The sequence below is a fragment of the Triticum aestivum genome, chromosome 2B, assembly GCF_018294505.1.
Source record: "Triticum aestivum cultivar Chinese Spring chromosome 2B, IWGSC CS RefSeq v2.1, whole genome shotgun sequence".
In the NCBI taxonomy this organism is placed as follows: domain Eukaryota; kingdom Viridiplantae; phylum Streptophyta; class Magnoliopsida; order Poales; family Poaceae; genus Triticum; species Triticum aestivum.
The window spans coordinates 488,874,410-488,891,783 of record NC_057798.1 but is presented as its reverse complement, the minus strand read 5'-3'; positions in this window follow the sequence as shown (position 1 = coordinate 488,891,783).

Below are 17,374 nucleotides of genomic sequence, written 5' to 3'. Positions count from 1 at the left end.
GTGTGGGAGGACATTCATTACCAGGAACCCTCCAGTGGATAGTCTCTTTGTTGTCTAAAGCGCCGATCGAGACTAAATCATCCAACTGAGCTTCTGTGACACGAGAAGGAACCCAGTTGCACTCATATACTTGTTTGGCCATGGTGAGATCTACAAGAAATAGGTGATTCAGGTTCAAGAACATGTTGGATAAAAGAAGGCGCTGGTATGAACAATGCTAAACTAGAGGCAGTATACTTAAACAGGATTTTTATGAAGTGGCATCATATGGCTAAAGAGTTCTGGCGGTTCAACAAGGGGACTAATGGTATATACCGGTTTATTAACTTTTTCTATATTAAGTTAAACCACCTGATCTAAACATTGAAAGCAATTGAGGTTGCGGATGGATCTGAAGCAAGTTCAGAAAAACAGAAAATATTCAAAAGATTAAAGTAGAACGGAAGTGAATCAATGGGCAGGTACGTAGATGAGATCTATGGACTTGAGCGTGAAACTACAGGTGGATGCTAAAAGGCTACTGCTAATCAGAGCAGGGTTTCACAGATCTATCCAGGAGTCTGGGTACGAGCATGAACAAGTGAGGAACGCGGCAAGAACATGAAACCCTAGAACAGATCTATGTCAAGAAGTGCAGAAGGCTTACCAGAATTGAGGAAGACGCGGAAAGCTACCGCAGTGCTCTGGATCGTTCAGGTTGATGCAGCGGCCCAAGACGGTGCAGAGGTCGATGGCGGTGGCGGAGCTCCAAGGCTGGCGACGCGAGGAAGATGAAGAGAAAGAGACGAAGGGGAGAAAAGGAAATGACCCTTCGGTCCTATTTATAAGGCAAAGGACATGTGTCAGGCGCGTGAATCCGGGAGTCACAGAATTCGGAAGTGGAGCTGCTGCCTTGGGTATCGCAGATCTATTAATAAAAGAAGGCGTCATAAATGTTATCTTCATGATGACGTCATGCCGGTTTACAGCAACTAGAGATGATGACGACATGGCGGTTTATCAATTACCAGAAGATGTTGAAGACAAAGATTTTTTTGTGAAGGATTGACATGAACCAGTTCAAATCAATCTAGGGCCTAATGTTGGGGATATTACTACTAGGTGTGAACTGGCCTACCTGGGCCGGGTTAACTTCATTAGTAGTATAAAGGTGATTAAGCAGATGAAGGCCCAAGGCCTGTAGTCGGTTTAGAACCTGTAGCCGTAAACCGGCTTGATATGTAAACTTGCGTTGTAAGTTAGGAATAGAGAGAGACCAACCGGGATACGAGTATCAACCGGTGTGGGACTCTGTGGACCGACGGGTGTCACCCGTGTATATAAGGGGACGACCCGGCGGCGGTTCAAGGACAGACAACAACAGCTCGAGCCTAGGTGAAGCTTGTTTGCTCCCTAGCCATCGAAACCACATCAATTCCATCACAACTAGACGTAGGCTTTTACCTTCATCGAAGGGGCCGAACTAGTATAAACCCTTGTGTCTTTGTGTCCGCTTTAACCCCTTCAAGTTAACCTGTAGCGATGGCTCCACGACTAAGTCCTTTCACGAGGACATCTGCCGTGACAAATCCATGACAGTTATGGTACCAAAGAAGGACAAATCCTGGCGCCTGTGTGTCAATTTCAAGGACCTGAACAAGGCTTGCCCTAAAGACCCCTCCCCATTGCCTTGCATCGACCAAATTACTGGCGCAACTGCAAGGCACGACTCTTTGTGCTTCCTCAATGCTTATTCCGGATACCATCAGATTAAGATGAAGGAATCGTACCAGGCTGCAACCGTGTTCATCACCCCTTATGGCCCCTTCTGCTTCAATACTATGCCCTTCAGACTCAAAAACATTGGGGCTGCCTACAAGCGCATGATTCAAACTTGCCTGGAAAAGAAAATAGGCAAAACGGTCGAAGCATATGTGGATGACATGGTCATCAAGACAAAGCACATCGAGACACTGGTGGACAATCTTCGCCTCACCTTTGACAACCTCCTAACATACGACATACGGCTCAATCCGAAAAAATGTGTCTTTAGAGTTCCGGCCAGAAAGCTGCTCATGTTCATTGTTTCCCATAGAGGAATTGAAGCAAACCCAGCCAAGACCCGAGCATCATCACAATTGGCCATATAAACAGACCTAAAGCAAGTCCATAAGCTAGGTGGTTGCATCGCGGCCTTAAGCCGCTTTATCTCCAAATTGGGAGAAAAAGCGCTACCACTCCACAAGCTGTTACGACGCACAAACAACTTCAAATGGACAGACGCTACCACAACCGGACTAGAGGAGATTAAAACCCTTCTGGCAAGCAACCCAATCCTAGCTGCACCAGGTGTTGGAGAGCCCATGTTATTGTATATTTCAGCGACTAACCAAGTGGTTAGTGTTGTGCTCGTCATCGAACGAGGGGAAGAGGGACATAAATTCCCCACCCAAAAACCAGTCTATTATGTATTGGAGGTCCTTACACCTTGCAAATCCCGATACCCCCACTGCCAGAAGATAGCCTATACAGTCTTCATGGCATCCCATAAACTACAACACTACTTTCAAGAGAGTTCGATCATAGTGGCATCTAAAGTACCACTCAACGACATTATCAATAACAGGGACGCCACTAGCCGCATAGCCAAATGGGCCATCAAGCTTTTACCGTTCAAAATCATATACAAGCCACACCGGGCTATTAAAACCTAGTTATTGGCCGACTTTATTGCCGAATGGACAGAAGCCGAACTCCCTAAAGTGTATAGCTCATACTCCAATTGGATTATGTACTTCGACGACTCTAAAATGTTGGCTGGACTGGGGGCTGGCATCATTCTAACATCCCCTACTAGGGACATGGTCCGCTATGTACTACAAATTATGTATGCGGACTCCAACAATGCAGCCGAATACGAAGCGCTGCTACATGCTCTTCGCATGGCCGTTTCCATGGGTATACAACGCTTGGAGGTGCGCGATGATTCCAACCTCGCAATTTCCCAGGTCAACGGAGAGTTTGACGCAAAGGACCCAAAAATGGCGGCATATCGAAATGCCATATTAAAAATATCAGCCCGGTTCGAAGGACTAGAATTTCATCACGTCACTCGAGACAGTAATCAGGCAGCCGACACCCTCGCTCGTATGGGCACTAAGCACGACCCTGTGCCACCTAACACCTTTGTTGAAAGGCTCTTTAAGCCATCTATAGTGTGGCAGGGTGAGAGCGGAAAAGGCAATATGGACCTGGTCACACCCCCAGCTGCCGAACACAACGCAGACACCATCGGGGGTCCGGATATCGAGATAACACCCTCTGCTCATGATATCATTGCGGTTATCGCTCCCTGGACCAAGCCATTCCTAGCCTACCTTAATAGTAGGAGCTCCCCGACGATCAAAATGAAGCTCGATGCGTAGTTCGGTGCTCTAAAGCCTTTAAAGTACATGAGGGTGAACTATATAAAACAAGTACTACCGGAGTACTTCAAAGGTGTATCTCTGAAGAAGAGGGAATGCAGCTCTTGGCAGAAATACATGTTGGCCTCGGCGGCCATCATGCCGCAGCTCGAGTCCTCGTAAGCAAGGCGTTCCGGATAGTGTTTTTCTAGCCCACGGCTCGAGCAGACGCTCAAGCCCTTGTCCAACATTGCGTGGGTTGTCAGCTTTTCGCCACTCAAAGCCACATGCCTCCAACCGCATTAAGAACAATCCCCATTACTTGGCCCTTTGCGGTCTGGGGGCTTGATATGGTTGGACCCCTTAAAGGGTGAAGCCACAAAAAGAAGTACTTGCTGGTAATGGTTGATAAATTCACTAAATGGATAGAGGCCAAACTAGTAAAAACAGCTGAGGGTAGACCATTGATTAGCTTTATATCTGGCGTAGTCCACCGTTATGGTGTCCCACACAGTATCATCATTGATAATGGCTCTAACTTCATAGCTCACGAGGTGAAAACTTGGTGCGCTAAGTGGGGCATTAAACTCGACTATGCATCCGTATACCACCCTCAAACAAACGACCAAGTCGAAAGGGCCAACGGTCTGATCATGAGTGGTATTAAGCCCAGACTAGTGTGCTCTTTACAAGAATCAGATAAGGCAATGGGTTGAGGAACTCGATTCCGTACTTTGGGGACTCTGACCACGCCCAATCGAACGACCGGATACACACCTTTCTTTATGGTGTACGGCGTAGAGGCCGTATTGCCCTGCAATATTATTCATGACTCGCCTAGAGTGCGCATGTACAAAGAGAGAGAAGCCGAACTAGGTCGGCAGGATGACCTAGACGAACTGAAAGAGGAGCGTGATGTTACTAAAGCCCATTCCGCATTCTATCAACAACAGGCCAGGTGTTACCAAAGAAGAGAAGTGCGCGCTAAGACATACAATGTCGGAGAACTTGTTCTACGCCTGCCGGAGAAGAAAAAGGATAAGCTCAAACCCAAATGGGAGGGCCCCTTCATCATAGATGAAGTCCTTACGGGAGGAGGATATCACCTTCGCAATGCAATGGATAATCGCCTTGAGCCGAACCCATGGAACTTTGCCCGGCTCTGAAGATTTTACGCATAGTTCGGCCTTGTTAGGTTTCAGTTTAAACTAGGTTTTCCCCCTTTTTTCTCTCTCTTTCTTAATTTTTTCCCTTTTCTTCTCAGATGTATGTTCGGATCGAGCGCATTGTTCGGGGTGCACATCTTTAAATGTATACACCCACCATACATGGGGCTTCTTTTAAAAAGCATTTTATTGAAAAGCTTATAAGCTTCTCTCGTCCATAATGGTTGTTGCTTCTACCATTTTATGCACCTCTATGAGTTAAGTTTTTGTCAAGCTGGGTTGCCTTGCTCCTATGTTTATACCCTATGTTCCCGATTGTTCGTCTAGGGTGTAAAGGGAGTACCTCTGTGATTGCTACAACTGGGTTATCCAGACCTATACCTCAGACGGGTGAAGCCGAAAGCTAGTGTTCTTAAGGGAATAATTGGTCAGCACGTATACAACAGACTATTTTTTGAAAAATTATGAACTTGTCTGTCTGTACTTCAGATACGAGCCTAGGCATGCATCATTTGGCATGCCAGCCCAAGGAAAGGAACCCCTAACGGAACTATTTTTCTTGGAAGATGTTTCTTATGTTAAATAGTAATCTAACATAACTCCCCGAACACTTTTTGTCTGTTCGAGCAATATGACCGGATTGCCTGATTTCCAAAGATACTAAACGTTTCTTAGTTAAACATGGTATATGGAAACACTCCAAACTTCTTGGTTTACAGGTGGAAGCCGAAGGTCTGCGATGACAAAAAAATTAAGTTTGGCAGGAGATAAGTTCGGTCATAAGGTACATTGTACATAGAAACGAACGCCTACTCTCTTTCTACGCCATCTAGTAGACTATCTAGTTTACAATCTTGTTGCGAATATTTCGCCGCAGTCATTACTTGGTCGCATACCAAGCTTACAGGAATTTCCTTCCCGTCAAGCCCTTGAGGTCCAACTCGGGCCATATGGTTCAGATCAAGTCCGGAATAGCATGTATTCACCAAGGGCCATGCCTCTCGTGCACCTTCATGGCACGCAGACGTTTTCCACAGCTCGAAGCGACACCGAGCACCCTTGAATAGATCTTACAACCCCTCCACACTTTCTGGAGGGGCATCGGAGGTCCATAAGGCTTTGGCCATATTCTTCATGGCCTTCCGGGCACGCTCATGCAGCTTTGTCAGTTCCTTTAGAACGTCGTTTTGCATCCCAGACACTTCCTCCTCATGGCGGCCGGTTAACATACCTGTATCAAACGAACTATAACATTCTGCATTATATGAATATATTAATAATTTGGATGGTTCACAACTCATACAGAATATGCCGCCCTTCAGCTTCTGGTTTTCCTGTTGTGCCTCCAAGAGTTGAGCCTTTAAGCTCTCTATCTCTTTGGCCTACTTCTTCACTTCTTCTTCTAGTTTTTTTATCTTTGCCAAAGTACATTGGGGCACTCTTCATTTCTTCAAGCTCGGAGACAACAACATTTAGCTGTGTCCGGATTGCCTCGAGCTCCTGGAACAATGCACTTTTCTTCTCCTTGAGAACCCGCGGTCAAAAACAATCCTCAAATCAGTTTGTTCCACCCGCTTTAAGTCGCAGGGGCTACTGCTATCTATATACTAAATTTATATAAATTAATACATGTATATCTTTTGAGAACAGGTGAGCGACCCCTGTAAGTCCATCTCGGGCAGCTCAGATGTATGCGCCCACAGTGCTAAGAGCGGTAAATTCCGGCTCTGTTAAAGCAGGAGTGCGCACGGCTTCTTTCAAATGCCGATGATGCATCACACTTTCCACTTCGGAGTTGGTGACGGACACCTCATTCAACTCTTGATGGGGCAGATGGGTCTGCGCCGCACCAACATGCGCCCCGGTCCTATTTGACGTCTCCGGCGCCGGATTGGCTGCGGCCCGGCTGGCCGAGATCTTGTTTACGGTCCGTGGGTACCGCTCGAGAGATAATAGAAGGAGGATGAAAAAGGACAATTTGGCTTCATGCCTAAACATGAAATTAAACACATACCTTTTTGGTGATGGAGCAGGCCCAGTGGCGCTCCTGGTTTCCTTTCTCTTCACACGACCACCCCTTGATGGTGTCGTCCTTCTTCTTGTTGCCCGTCCTTGGGTACGGTTCGATGAACATCGATCTTGCAAAGTATGTTTCAGTGCGGAGAGTAAATTATGTGCAGACATGTCACTCCTTTTTTGACTGCCGTACACTTACCTTAACGAAGAGGTAGAGATTGGGGTAATCGGCCATGATGGCTACCTACGAGCCATCAAGGCTCGTCTGGTAATAGACTCCGTCTTCAAATTCCACAAATATATTTGGATCTTCATGGAATCCGAGGTCTTCGTGACGTGCGTGGTCTTCTAGTTGGGGAGGAGGGCAATGGATGTTCTCGACTACCTTCCTCCACGACTGTTTTGAAACAACCAGAGTATTTAGTCAGTGCACCCCAATGAGAAAAGGTGCTGAATAATTAAGCTTACCCAGTCAATGGGGTTGTACGTGGAGAAGCCCTCCAGGCATTGTAGATGGGCGAAGTCTTCCTCCTCTCCTTTATAAAGATCCATAAGCGTGGCGGCCAATGCGGCTTGGTCATCCAGACCCTTTCGCGTATAGCGGGACGCATCGTCCTCCCTGTTGTAGTTCCACAAGGACCCACTCTGGACCAAAGCGGATGGATACATTGCTTTATCGCAATAGCCATGACTTCAATGATGGAGAGTCCGGAATGGGTCAATAATATGACCTTGCTGACCAATCTCATTACTTCCGCACTATCTTCTCGTCCAGGAGACTTGGGGCACTAGCTGAATAGCTTCTTTAAAGGAGCACTGGAGTATTCAGGAAGCCCGGGCCGAACAGGGTACAGAACATCCTCAATGTAGAACCATTCTGAAGACCATTCGTCGGACCCCCTCTTCAGAGTGCCGACTGGGTAATAGGATCCGGCTATGCTCCATACTTCGGTGCCGCCCACTTCAAATATAGAGCCTCCACCCTGGTGGTGGGGGACGAGGCATAAGAACTTCTTCCATAGTTCAAAATGAGCCTCGCAGCCTAAAAATAATTCGCAAAGGGCGACAAAACCATAAATGTGCAACACCGAACCTGGTGTGAGGTTGTGCAGTTGGATCTAGTAATAGTCCAGTAGACTCCTGAGGAAGGGGTGGATTGGGAATCCCATGCCCCTCAGAAGGAAGGAGATTAATCACACCCTCTCTCCTTTGCTGGGGTTGGGGAAATTTTCTGCCAATGCATCATCGCCCATAGAAGTTAAACCTGCCCGTACGGAGACTAGATCCGTGAGGGGAGATATCCTTGCGTCTGGAGCCTATTGAGCTGGAGATGAGATACGGAGCAGCTCTGCCAATCCCCCTGTTGAGGACCATGAGGACGCGAGGAGGAGCCAGGGACACTAGCCATGGTTTGAGTTTTTTTCCATGGTTTGCTCTATAGATCTTGGGGCGATGCAAGATGGCATTTTGAAGATCTAACTTCATTATATAGGCGCTACCTATGCCTGTTATAAATATTAAAATACAAGGGTAATGAACCGTTGGCATCCACTCAAATGCGTTGAAATTGAGGCGACGGCAGGAAGGAATCATAAAGACTGGACGCAAAAACAGATGTCTGACTATCATCAATCCGGAATATGACAGAGAACCCGCATTGCAAAGCCGAAGACTTGCATCCGCACACCACATCGTCATTGAAGCCAAGTTCGGGGGCTACTGAAGGAGTCCTGGATTCGGGGGTCCTCAGGTGTCCGGCCTAGGAGTATGGGCCCGGTTGGATGGGCCATACAAGATCAAGCTGAAGATTATCCTCTGTGTCTAGATGGGACTTCTCAATACGTAGGCCGCAAGATTAGAGTCTGGAAGCTTCCTTCCCTAATGAACTGACCTTGTACAAACCCTAGGCCCCTCTGGTCTATATATAAACTGGAGGGGTTAGTCCGTAGAGGCTACCTTCTTAACCATAATTGGAATACTCATAGGCTAGACATCTAGGGTTTAGCCATTACGAACTCGAGGTAGATCAACTCTTGTAATCTTCATACTCGTCGAATATAATCAAGCAGGAGTAGGGTTTTACCTCCCTTAAGAGGGCCCGAACTTGGGTAAACACCGTGTCCCCTGGTCTCTTGTTACCATTGATCCTTAGACGCACAACTTGGGCCTCCCTACCCGAGATCTGCAGGTTGACACCAACAATGGCCTCAAGCCACCTGTCAGAATCTGGGCTCATCATAGCTTCTTCATAGTTTGTAGGTTCGCCTTGGTATAGTAACATGTCTTCCAGGATAGGATTACCATACCACTCTGGTGTGGAATGTGTTCTGGTTGACCTATGAAGTTCAGTAGTAACTTGATCTAAAGTTTTATGATCATCGTCATTAGCTTCCTCTCTAGTTGGTGTAGGCATCACGAGAACGGATTTCTCTAATGTGCCACTCTCTAATTCGAGAGAAGGTACAAATTACCTCATCAAGTTCTACTTTCCTCCCACTCACTTCTTTCGAGAGAAACTCCTTCTCTAGAAAGGACCCATTCTCAGCAACAAAGATCTTGCCTTCAGATCTGCGGTAGAAGGTGTACCTATCATGCCCAATATGCGATCCTATCCGAGAGGAACTCGAAGGTCCCACCAAGGATAGAAGCGCATATTGAAGATGCTTTCGCAAGGTGGATATCATCACATTGTGCCATTACATAATAGTTGGGGATACATACAAAGGCATGCACTTGCCTCACCAATACATCAAACATCATTCAAGAGAGCAACATCCGTCTAAGGATGGAGCACAAACGAACAACTCAAATGACATCCACCCTGCTAGCCCAGGCTGCCCACCATGAACCTATCCCCTGAGCGAAGAAGAAGAAGCAGAGGAAGAACTCCCAAACAAGCAATCGTCACTCTCACGTCAGATCATCACATTACATGTACCTACAATTGTTGTTGTAGTAATCTGTGAGCCACGAGGACTCAACAATCCCATTACCATGGGTATCAAGACTAGCAAAGCTTAATGGGTATGGAATGGATAAGTGGTGAGGTTGCAGCAAGCGACTAAGCATTGTATGATGGCTGACTTATGGGTACAAGAATAAGATGAGAAACTATGCAAACGGTCGCAAACTAGTAATGATGATGAAGTGATCCTGAACTACTTACGTACAAACATAACCCCACCATGTTCTCTTCTTGACTCACTCGAAAAGAGACAACACAGTTACACACGTGGTTGGTGTATCTTATTTCGGACCTGGCGTCAAATTCTCTACAACCGGATATTAAAAACTCCCATCTGCCACATAACCGTGGGCACGACTTTCGAAATATTAAATCCTGCAGGGGTGTCCCAACTTAGTCCATCACAAATTCTCATGATCAACGGAGGAAAATCCTCCTCCCGGGACAACCCGATCAAGCTCGGAATCCCGGTTCACAAGACATTTCAACAATGGTAATACAAGTCCAGCAAGACCTCGTGGTGTGCCAACACCCTGAAAGTAGCCGCACGTATCTTGTCTCAGGCCATGACCGGATGAGCAGTCTGTACAACTAAAACTTTTCCTCGAGTTTCCCCGTGGTGGCCCTGTGATGTTGGCTTGAACTACGTCGGTATTTCCCCAAAGAGGAAGGGATGATGTGGCACAACAACGGTAGGTATTTCCCTCAGTGACGAGAACAAGGTTATCGAACTAGTAGGAGAACCACGCAAGACCACGTAAATAGCTCCTACACACAAAGAACAAATACTTGCAACTCGACGTAAGACAGGGGTTGTCAATCCCTCATGGGTAAAAAGATATGTAAAATTGTAGTAGATTGGATAAATAGCTCTCGCGAGAACGCAAGATAAAATAAATAAATAAAAATTGCAGCAAGGTATTTTTGTGTTTTTGGATTAATAGATCTAAAAATAAAAGCAAAGAAAAATAGATCTCGAAGGCAAATATAATAAAGAAGAGACCCGGGGGTCGTAGATTCACTAGTGGTTCTTGATACGTCTCCAACTATCTACAATCTTTGATTGTTCTATGCTATTATATTATCTGTTTTGGATGTTTTATATGCATTAATATGCTATTTATATTATTTTTGGGACTAACCTATTAACCTAGAGCCCAGTGCCAGTTCATGTTTTCCCCTATTTTTGAGTTTCGCAGAAAAGGAATACCAAACAGAGTCCAAACGGAATGAAACCTTCGCGATGGCTTTTCTTCGACCAGCAGACAATAAGAGACTTGGATATGAAGTCGGAGGATCCACGAGGCTGCCACAAGGTTAGAGGGCGCGCACAGGGGGGTAGGGCACGCCCCCACCCTTGTGGGGCCCTCGTGCACCTCCCGACCTAGTTCTTTCGCCTATATATTCCCATATATCCCCAAACCAATAGAGGCATCCACGAAAACACTTTTTCGTCACCACAACTTTCTGTACCCATGAGATCCCATCTAGGAGCCTTTTTTGCTATCCTGCCGGAGGGAGATTCAACCATGTTGGGCTTCTACATCAACTCTATTTCCCTTCCGATGAAGCGTGAGTAGTTTACCACAGACCTATGGGTCCATAGCTAGTAGCTAGATGGCTTCTTCTCTCTCTTTGATTCTCAATACCAAGTTCTCCTCGATGTTCTTGGAGATCTATTTGATGTAATTGTCGGTGTTCTGAGAATGGGGGTCCCCAGACTTGCCTGCCTGCGGCCTGTGGCGTGGCTCAAGTGGTGGCCCAGTACGACCCATCTTCATCTACTCAAGCTCAAGACCCTCGCGAGGGGCCAAGCCTCGCGGGGCGGACGACAGAAGGCTTCCTTAGGAGCGGCCTCACCAGGCAGGCTCGCGAGGAGGCGGAGATATCAAGGCAGGGGTACCTCGCGAGGTGCTCGTGACGCAAGCCATGACGATCAAGACCAGGCGGGCGCCAGGAGGGCGCTGACCTGTGTAGTGTCCTTGTTTCCTCTTTGGTGCAAAGGGGGCAAGCACAGGCGCGGAGTACCGAGGCATCAAGCAAAGGTTGCCATTTCGGTGCAACGAGACCAAGACCAGCAGAGCGGCAGGACGAAGGTCACCGTTGAGCCCAAGACAGCGTCATCGCCAGTGCCTTTGGCAGCCGAAGACCAATTTTAGTCAGGATAAGTTGTACTAGATGTTCCCCTTCAAATCCTGCAATTGTGGAATCGCTTCCCGCTCAATATTTGGGAAGAGGACCAAGGACTCTATATATAGGGCTAGCCACCACAGTAGGGGGGGGGGATCTTGGATCGAGTCCTTCCCAAGCAGAGCACCACACCACCACAAGAACATCCCTCGCGAGGTTGTTCTTCCTCAGTACTGTTCATCATCAGCCCCTGAGGCAATCCACCACACCACAAACTAGAGTAGGGTATTACACCACAACAATGGCCCGAACTAGTATAAACATTGCGTCCCTTGTGTTTTTCATCATGTAGCTTAGATTCTCAACGAGGCGTTAGGACATGGATCGGTAGGGGAAAGATCTTCACGTGCACCCCAGAGTTCAAACCTTAAGGGTTTTGCCGGAACCCCATATCCGACAGTAATACTTTTTTGCGGTGTGTTTGCCGAGATCCAATGAATTGTTCAATTATAATCAACTTATCTATGAATATTATTTGAATCTTCTCTGAATTCTTAGATGCATGATTTGATATCTTTATAATTCTCTTTGAACTATCAGTTTGGTTTGGCCAACTAGATTGGTTTTTCTTGCAATGGGAGAAGTGCTTAGCTTTGGGTTCAATCTTGCAGTGTCCCTTCCTAGTGACAGTAGGGGCAGCAAGGCACATATTGTATTGTTGCCATCGAGGATAAAAAGATGGGGTTTTCCTCATATTTCTTCAGTTAATTCCTCTACATAATGTCATCTTACTTAATGCATTACTCCATTCTTTATGAAATTAATACTCTAGATGCATGCTAGATAGCGGTCGATGTGTGAAGTAATAGTAGTAGATTCAGAATCGTTTCGGTCTACTTGACACGGATGTGATGCCTATATTCATGATCATTGCCTTAGATATCATCATAACATTGCGCTTTTCTATCAATTGTGTTGGGGAGCATAGCATGCAATTTCAAAAAATTCCTACATTCACGCAAGATCTATCTAGGAGATGCATAACAACGAGAGGAGAGTGTGTCCGCCTACCCTCATAGACGGAAAGCAGAAGAGTTAGTTTAAAGCGGTTGATGTAGTCGAACGTCTTCACAATCCAACCGATCTAGTAAAGAACGTACGACACCTCCAAGTTTAGCACACGTTCAGCTCGATGACATTCCTCGAACTCTTGATGCAACAGAGGGTCGAGCGAGAGTTTCGTCAGCATGACGGCGTGATGACGGTGTTGGTGATGTGATCCACGCAGGGCTTCGCCGAAGTACTACGATGATACTATTGGAGGAGTAAACGGTGGAGGGGGGCACCGCACAAGGCTAAGACAATGTTGTCCTTTGGGGTGCCCCCCCGCCCCCGTATATAAAGGAGGGGGGAGGAGGCCGGCCACACGGGGCGCGCCAAGGGGGAAGGAGTCCTACTAGGACTCCACTCCTAGTAGGATTCACCCCCCTATTTTTTCCTTTAACAGGAGCGGGAAACGGGGAAGGGAGAGGGAAAGGAGAAGGAAAGGGGGGTGGCGCCCCCTTCCCTAGTCCAATTTGGCCTCCTCCCTTGTGGGGGGCGCACCAGACCCTTGTGTCCTGGTTAGCCTCCCTCCTATGGCCCACATAGCCCATATCTTCCACTGGAGGTTCCAGTAACCCCTCGGGTACTCCGGTTTGTACCTGATACACTCCGAAACCCTTCCGGTGTCCAAATACCACCTTCCAATATATCAATCTTTACCTCTCGACCATTTCGAGACTCCTCATCATGTCCGTGATCTCATCCGGGACTCCGAACAAACTTGGGTCACCAAAACACATAACTCATAATACAAATCGTCATCGAACGTTAAGCCTGCGGACCCTACGGGTTAGAGAACTATGTAGACATGACCGAGACACATCTTCGGTCAATAACCAATAGCGGAACCTGGATGCTTATATTGGTTCCTACATATTCTACGAAGATCTTTATCGGTCAAACCGCATAACAACATACGTTGTTCCCTTTGTCATCGGTATGTTACTTGCCCGAGATTTGATCATCGGTATCCTCATACCTAGTTTAATCTCTCTACAGGCATGTCTCTTTACTCATTCTATAATGCATCATCCTGTAACTAACTCATTAGTTACATTGCTTGCAAGGCTTATAGTGATGAGCATTACCGAGATGGCCCAAAGATACCTCTTCGATACACGGAGTGACAAATCCTAATCTCGACCTATGCCAACCCATCAAACACCTTCGAAGACATCTGTAGAGCATCTTTATAATCACCCAATTACGTTGTGACATTTGATAGCACACAACGTGTTCCTCTGGTATTCGGGAGTTGCATAATCTCATACTCAGAGGAACATGTGCAAGTCATGAAGGAAACAATAGAAATAAAACTTAACGATCATTATGGTAAGCTAACAGATGTGTCTTGTCCATCACATCATTCTCTAATGATGTGATCCCATTCATCAAATGACAATACATGTCTATGGCCAGGAAACATAATTATCTTTGATTAACGAGCTAGTCAAGTAGAGGCATATTAGGGACACTCTGTTTCGTCTATGCATTCACACATGTACTAAGTTTCCGGTTAATACGTTTCTAACATGAATAATAAACATTTATCATGATATAAAGAAATATCAAATAAAAACTTTATTATTACCTCTAGGGCATATTTCCTTCAGTCTCCCACTTGCACTAGAGTCAATAATCTAGTTCACATCTCCATGTGATTTAACACCAATAGTTCACATCTGTATGTGATTAATACCCATAGTTCACATCGCCATGTGACCAACAACCAAAGGGTTTGATAGTCAATAATCTACTTCACATCACTATGTGATTAACACCCAAAGGGTACTAATGTGTGATCATGTTTTGCTTGTGAGAGAAGTTTAGTCAATGGGTCTGTCATATTCAGAGCCATATGAATTTTGCAAATTTTCTGTGTCTACAATGCTCTGCATGGAGCTAATCTAGCTAATTGCTCCCACTTTCAATATGTATCTAGATTGATACTTAGAGTCATCCGGGTCGTTGTAAAATCTTGCATCGACGTAACTCTTTACGATGAACTCTTTATCACCTCCATAATCGAGAAATATTTCCTTAGTCCTCTTAGGTAAATTATGATAACTTTGACCGTACCCCCTTGCCAAACTTATGATAACGTACACAATAGGTATGGGACATAGCATAGCATACTTTATAGAACCTATGGCTGAGGCATAGGGAATGACTTTCATGCTCTTTCTATTTTCTGCTATGGTCGGGCTTTGAGTCTTACTCAACTTTACACCTTGTAATACAGGCAAGAACTCTTTCTATGACTGATCCATTTTGAACTCTTTCAAAATCTTGTCAAGGTATGTACTCATTGAAAAATCTTATCAAGCGTCTTGATCTATCTCTATAGATCTTGATGCCCAATATGCAAGCAGCTTCACCGAGGTCTTTCTTTGAAAAACTCCTTTCAAACTCTCCTTTATGCTTTCTAGAAAATTCTACATCATTTCCGATCAACAATATGTCATTCACATATATGATACGTCTCCAACGTACCTATAATTTATGAAGTATTCATGCCATTATATAATCATTCTTGGATGTTTTACAATCATTTTATAACAACTTTATATCATTTTTTTGGGACTAACCTATTGACCCAGTGCCTAGTGCCAGTTGTTGTTTTTTGCTTGTTTTTTACATCACAGGAAATCAATATCAAACAGAGTCCAAACACCGCGTAACTTTTTGGAGATTTTTTTGGGCTAGAAGAAAGCCAGTGGGCCAAGGAAGCACTTGAGGGGCTTCTCGAGGAGAGCATCACCCACGAGGGCGCGCCAGGAGGTCCAGGGGCGCCCTGGTGGGTGCTGCCCACCTCGGGAACCCACTGGACCGCCCCTTCGCCCTATAAATTCTAAATTATTTCAAGACCCTTCGGGGTAGCCCTAGATCAGAAGTTCCGCCGCCGCAAGGCCTCTGTATGCACGAGATCCAATCTAGACCCTGTTTCGGCACCCGACCGGAGGGGGGAATCATCACCGGTGGCCATCTTCATCATCCCTGCGGCCACCACGGTGAGGGGGGAGTAGTCCACCCTTGGGGCTGAGATGTCACGATCTTGATGTATCGCGGGCTTTGTTAATATAGTCGAATCATATGGTGGTTTCCCCTCTCTATCTTGTTGTGATGAATTGAGGTTTTCCCTTTGAGATTTCATTGTTATCGGATTGAATAGTTTTATGGATTGGAGAAGACTTGACATATGTCTTGCAATTGAATACTCATGGTGACAATGGGGTATCGTACTGATTCACTTGATTTATGTTTTGGCACTCAACTCGCGGATTACCAAGGTGACATTGGGGTAATCTTTGCATAGGTATTGATGCACGTTCTTGTCTTTGTTTCTCCGGTAGAAATCTTGGGGCACTCTTTGAAGTTCATTGTGTTGGATTGAATATTATAAATCTGAATTTGCTTTGGTGTTATTTTAGTACGAACTCTCGGATAGATCCAATGGAAAGAGTAGCTTTGTGTTCTTTTAGTATGAACTCTTGAATAGATCAAACGGAAAGAATGTCTTTGAGGTGGTTTCGTACCCTACAAACAATTTCGTCTTATATTCTTCGCTAGATAGGAACTTTGGAGTGATTCTTCATCGCACTTTGAGGGATGGTTATATGATCCAACTATGTTAGCATTGTTGAGAGATTGCACTAGTGAAATATGCATCCTAGGCCTCATTTTCCGTTATTGCAATACCGTTTTTGTGCCCGTTTACTATTTGCTACCTTGCTGTTTTTATATTTCTACCATCCATATTACACTTTTATCATCATCTCTTCGCCAAACTAGTGCACCTATATAATTTGCCATTGTATTGGGTGTGTTGGGGACACAAGAGATTTCTTGTATTTGGTTGCAGGGTCATTTGAGAGAGACCATCTTCATCCTACACTTCTCATGGATTGATAAACCTTAGGTCATCCACTTGAGGGGAAATTGCTACTGTCCTACAAAACTCTGCGCTTGGAGGCCCAACACGTGTCTACAAGAATAAAGTTGCATAGTAGACATCAATATACTTATCAGAAAAGTTGTAGTGCTCCCACTCACTTTCTTATAAATACAGGCTTCAACGCAAGTCCGTATAAAACTATATTCTTTGATCAACTCATCAAAGTGTATATTCCAACTCCGAGATGCTTGCACCAGTCCATAGATGGATCGCTGGAGGTTGCACATTTTGTTAGCACCTTTAGGATCAACAAAACCTTCTGGTTGCATCATATACAACTCTTCTTAGAGATATCCATTTAAGGAATGCAATTTTGACATCCATTTGCCAGATTTCATAAAATATGGCAATTGCTAACATGATTCGGACGGACTTAAGCATCGCTATGGTTGAGAAAATCTCATTGTAGTCAACACCTTGAACTTGTCGAAAAACCTTTTTGTGACAAGTCGAGCTTTCTAGATAGTAACACTACCATCAACGTTCGTCTTCCTCTTGAAGATCCATTTATTCTCAATGGCTTGCCTATCATTGGGAAAGTCCACCAAAGTCCACACTTTGTTCTCATACATGGATCCTACCTCAGATTTCATGGCCTCAAGCCATCTTTTGGAATCTGGGCTCATCATAGCTTGTTCATGGTTCATAGGTTTGT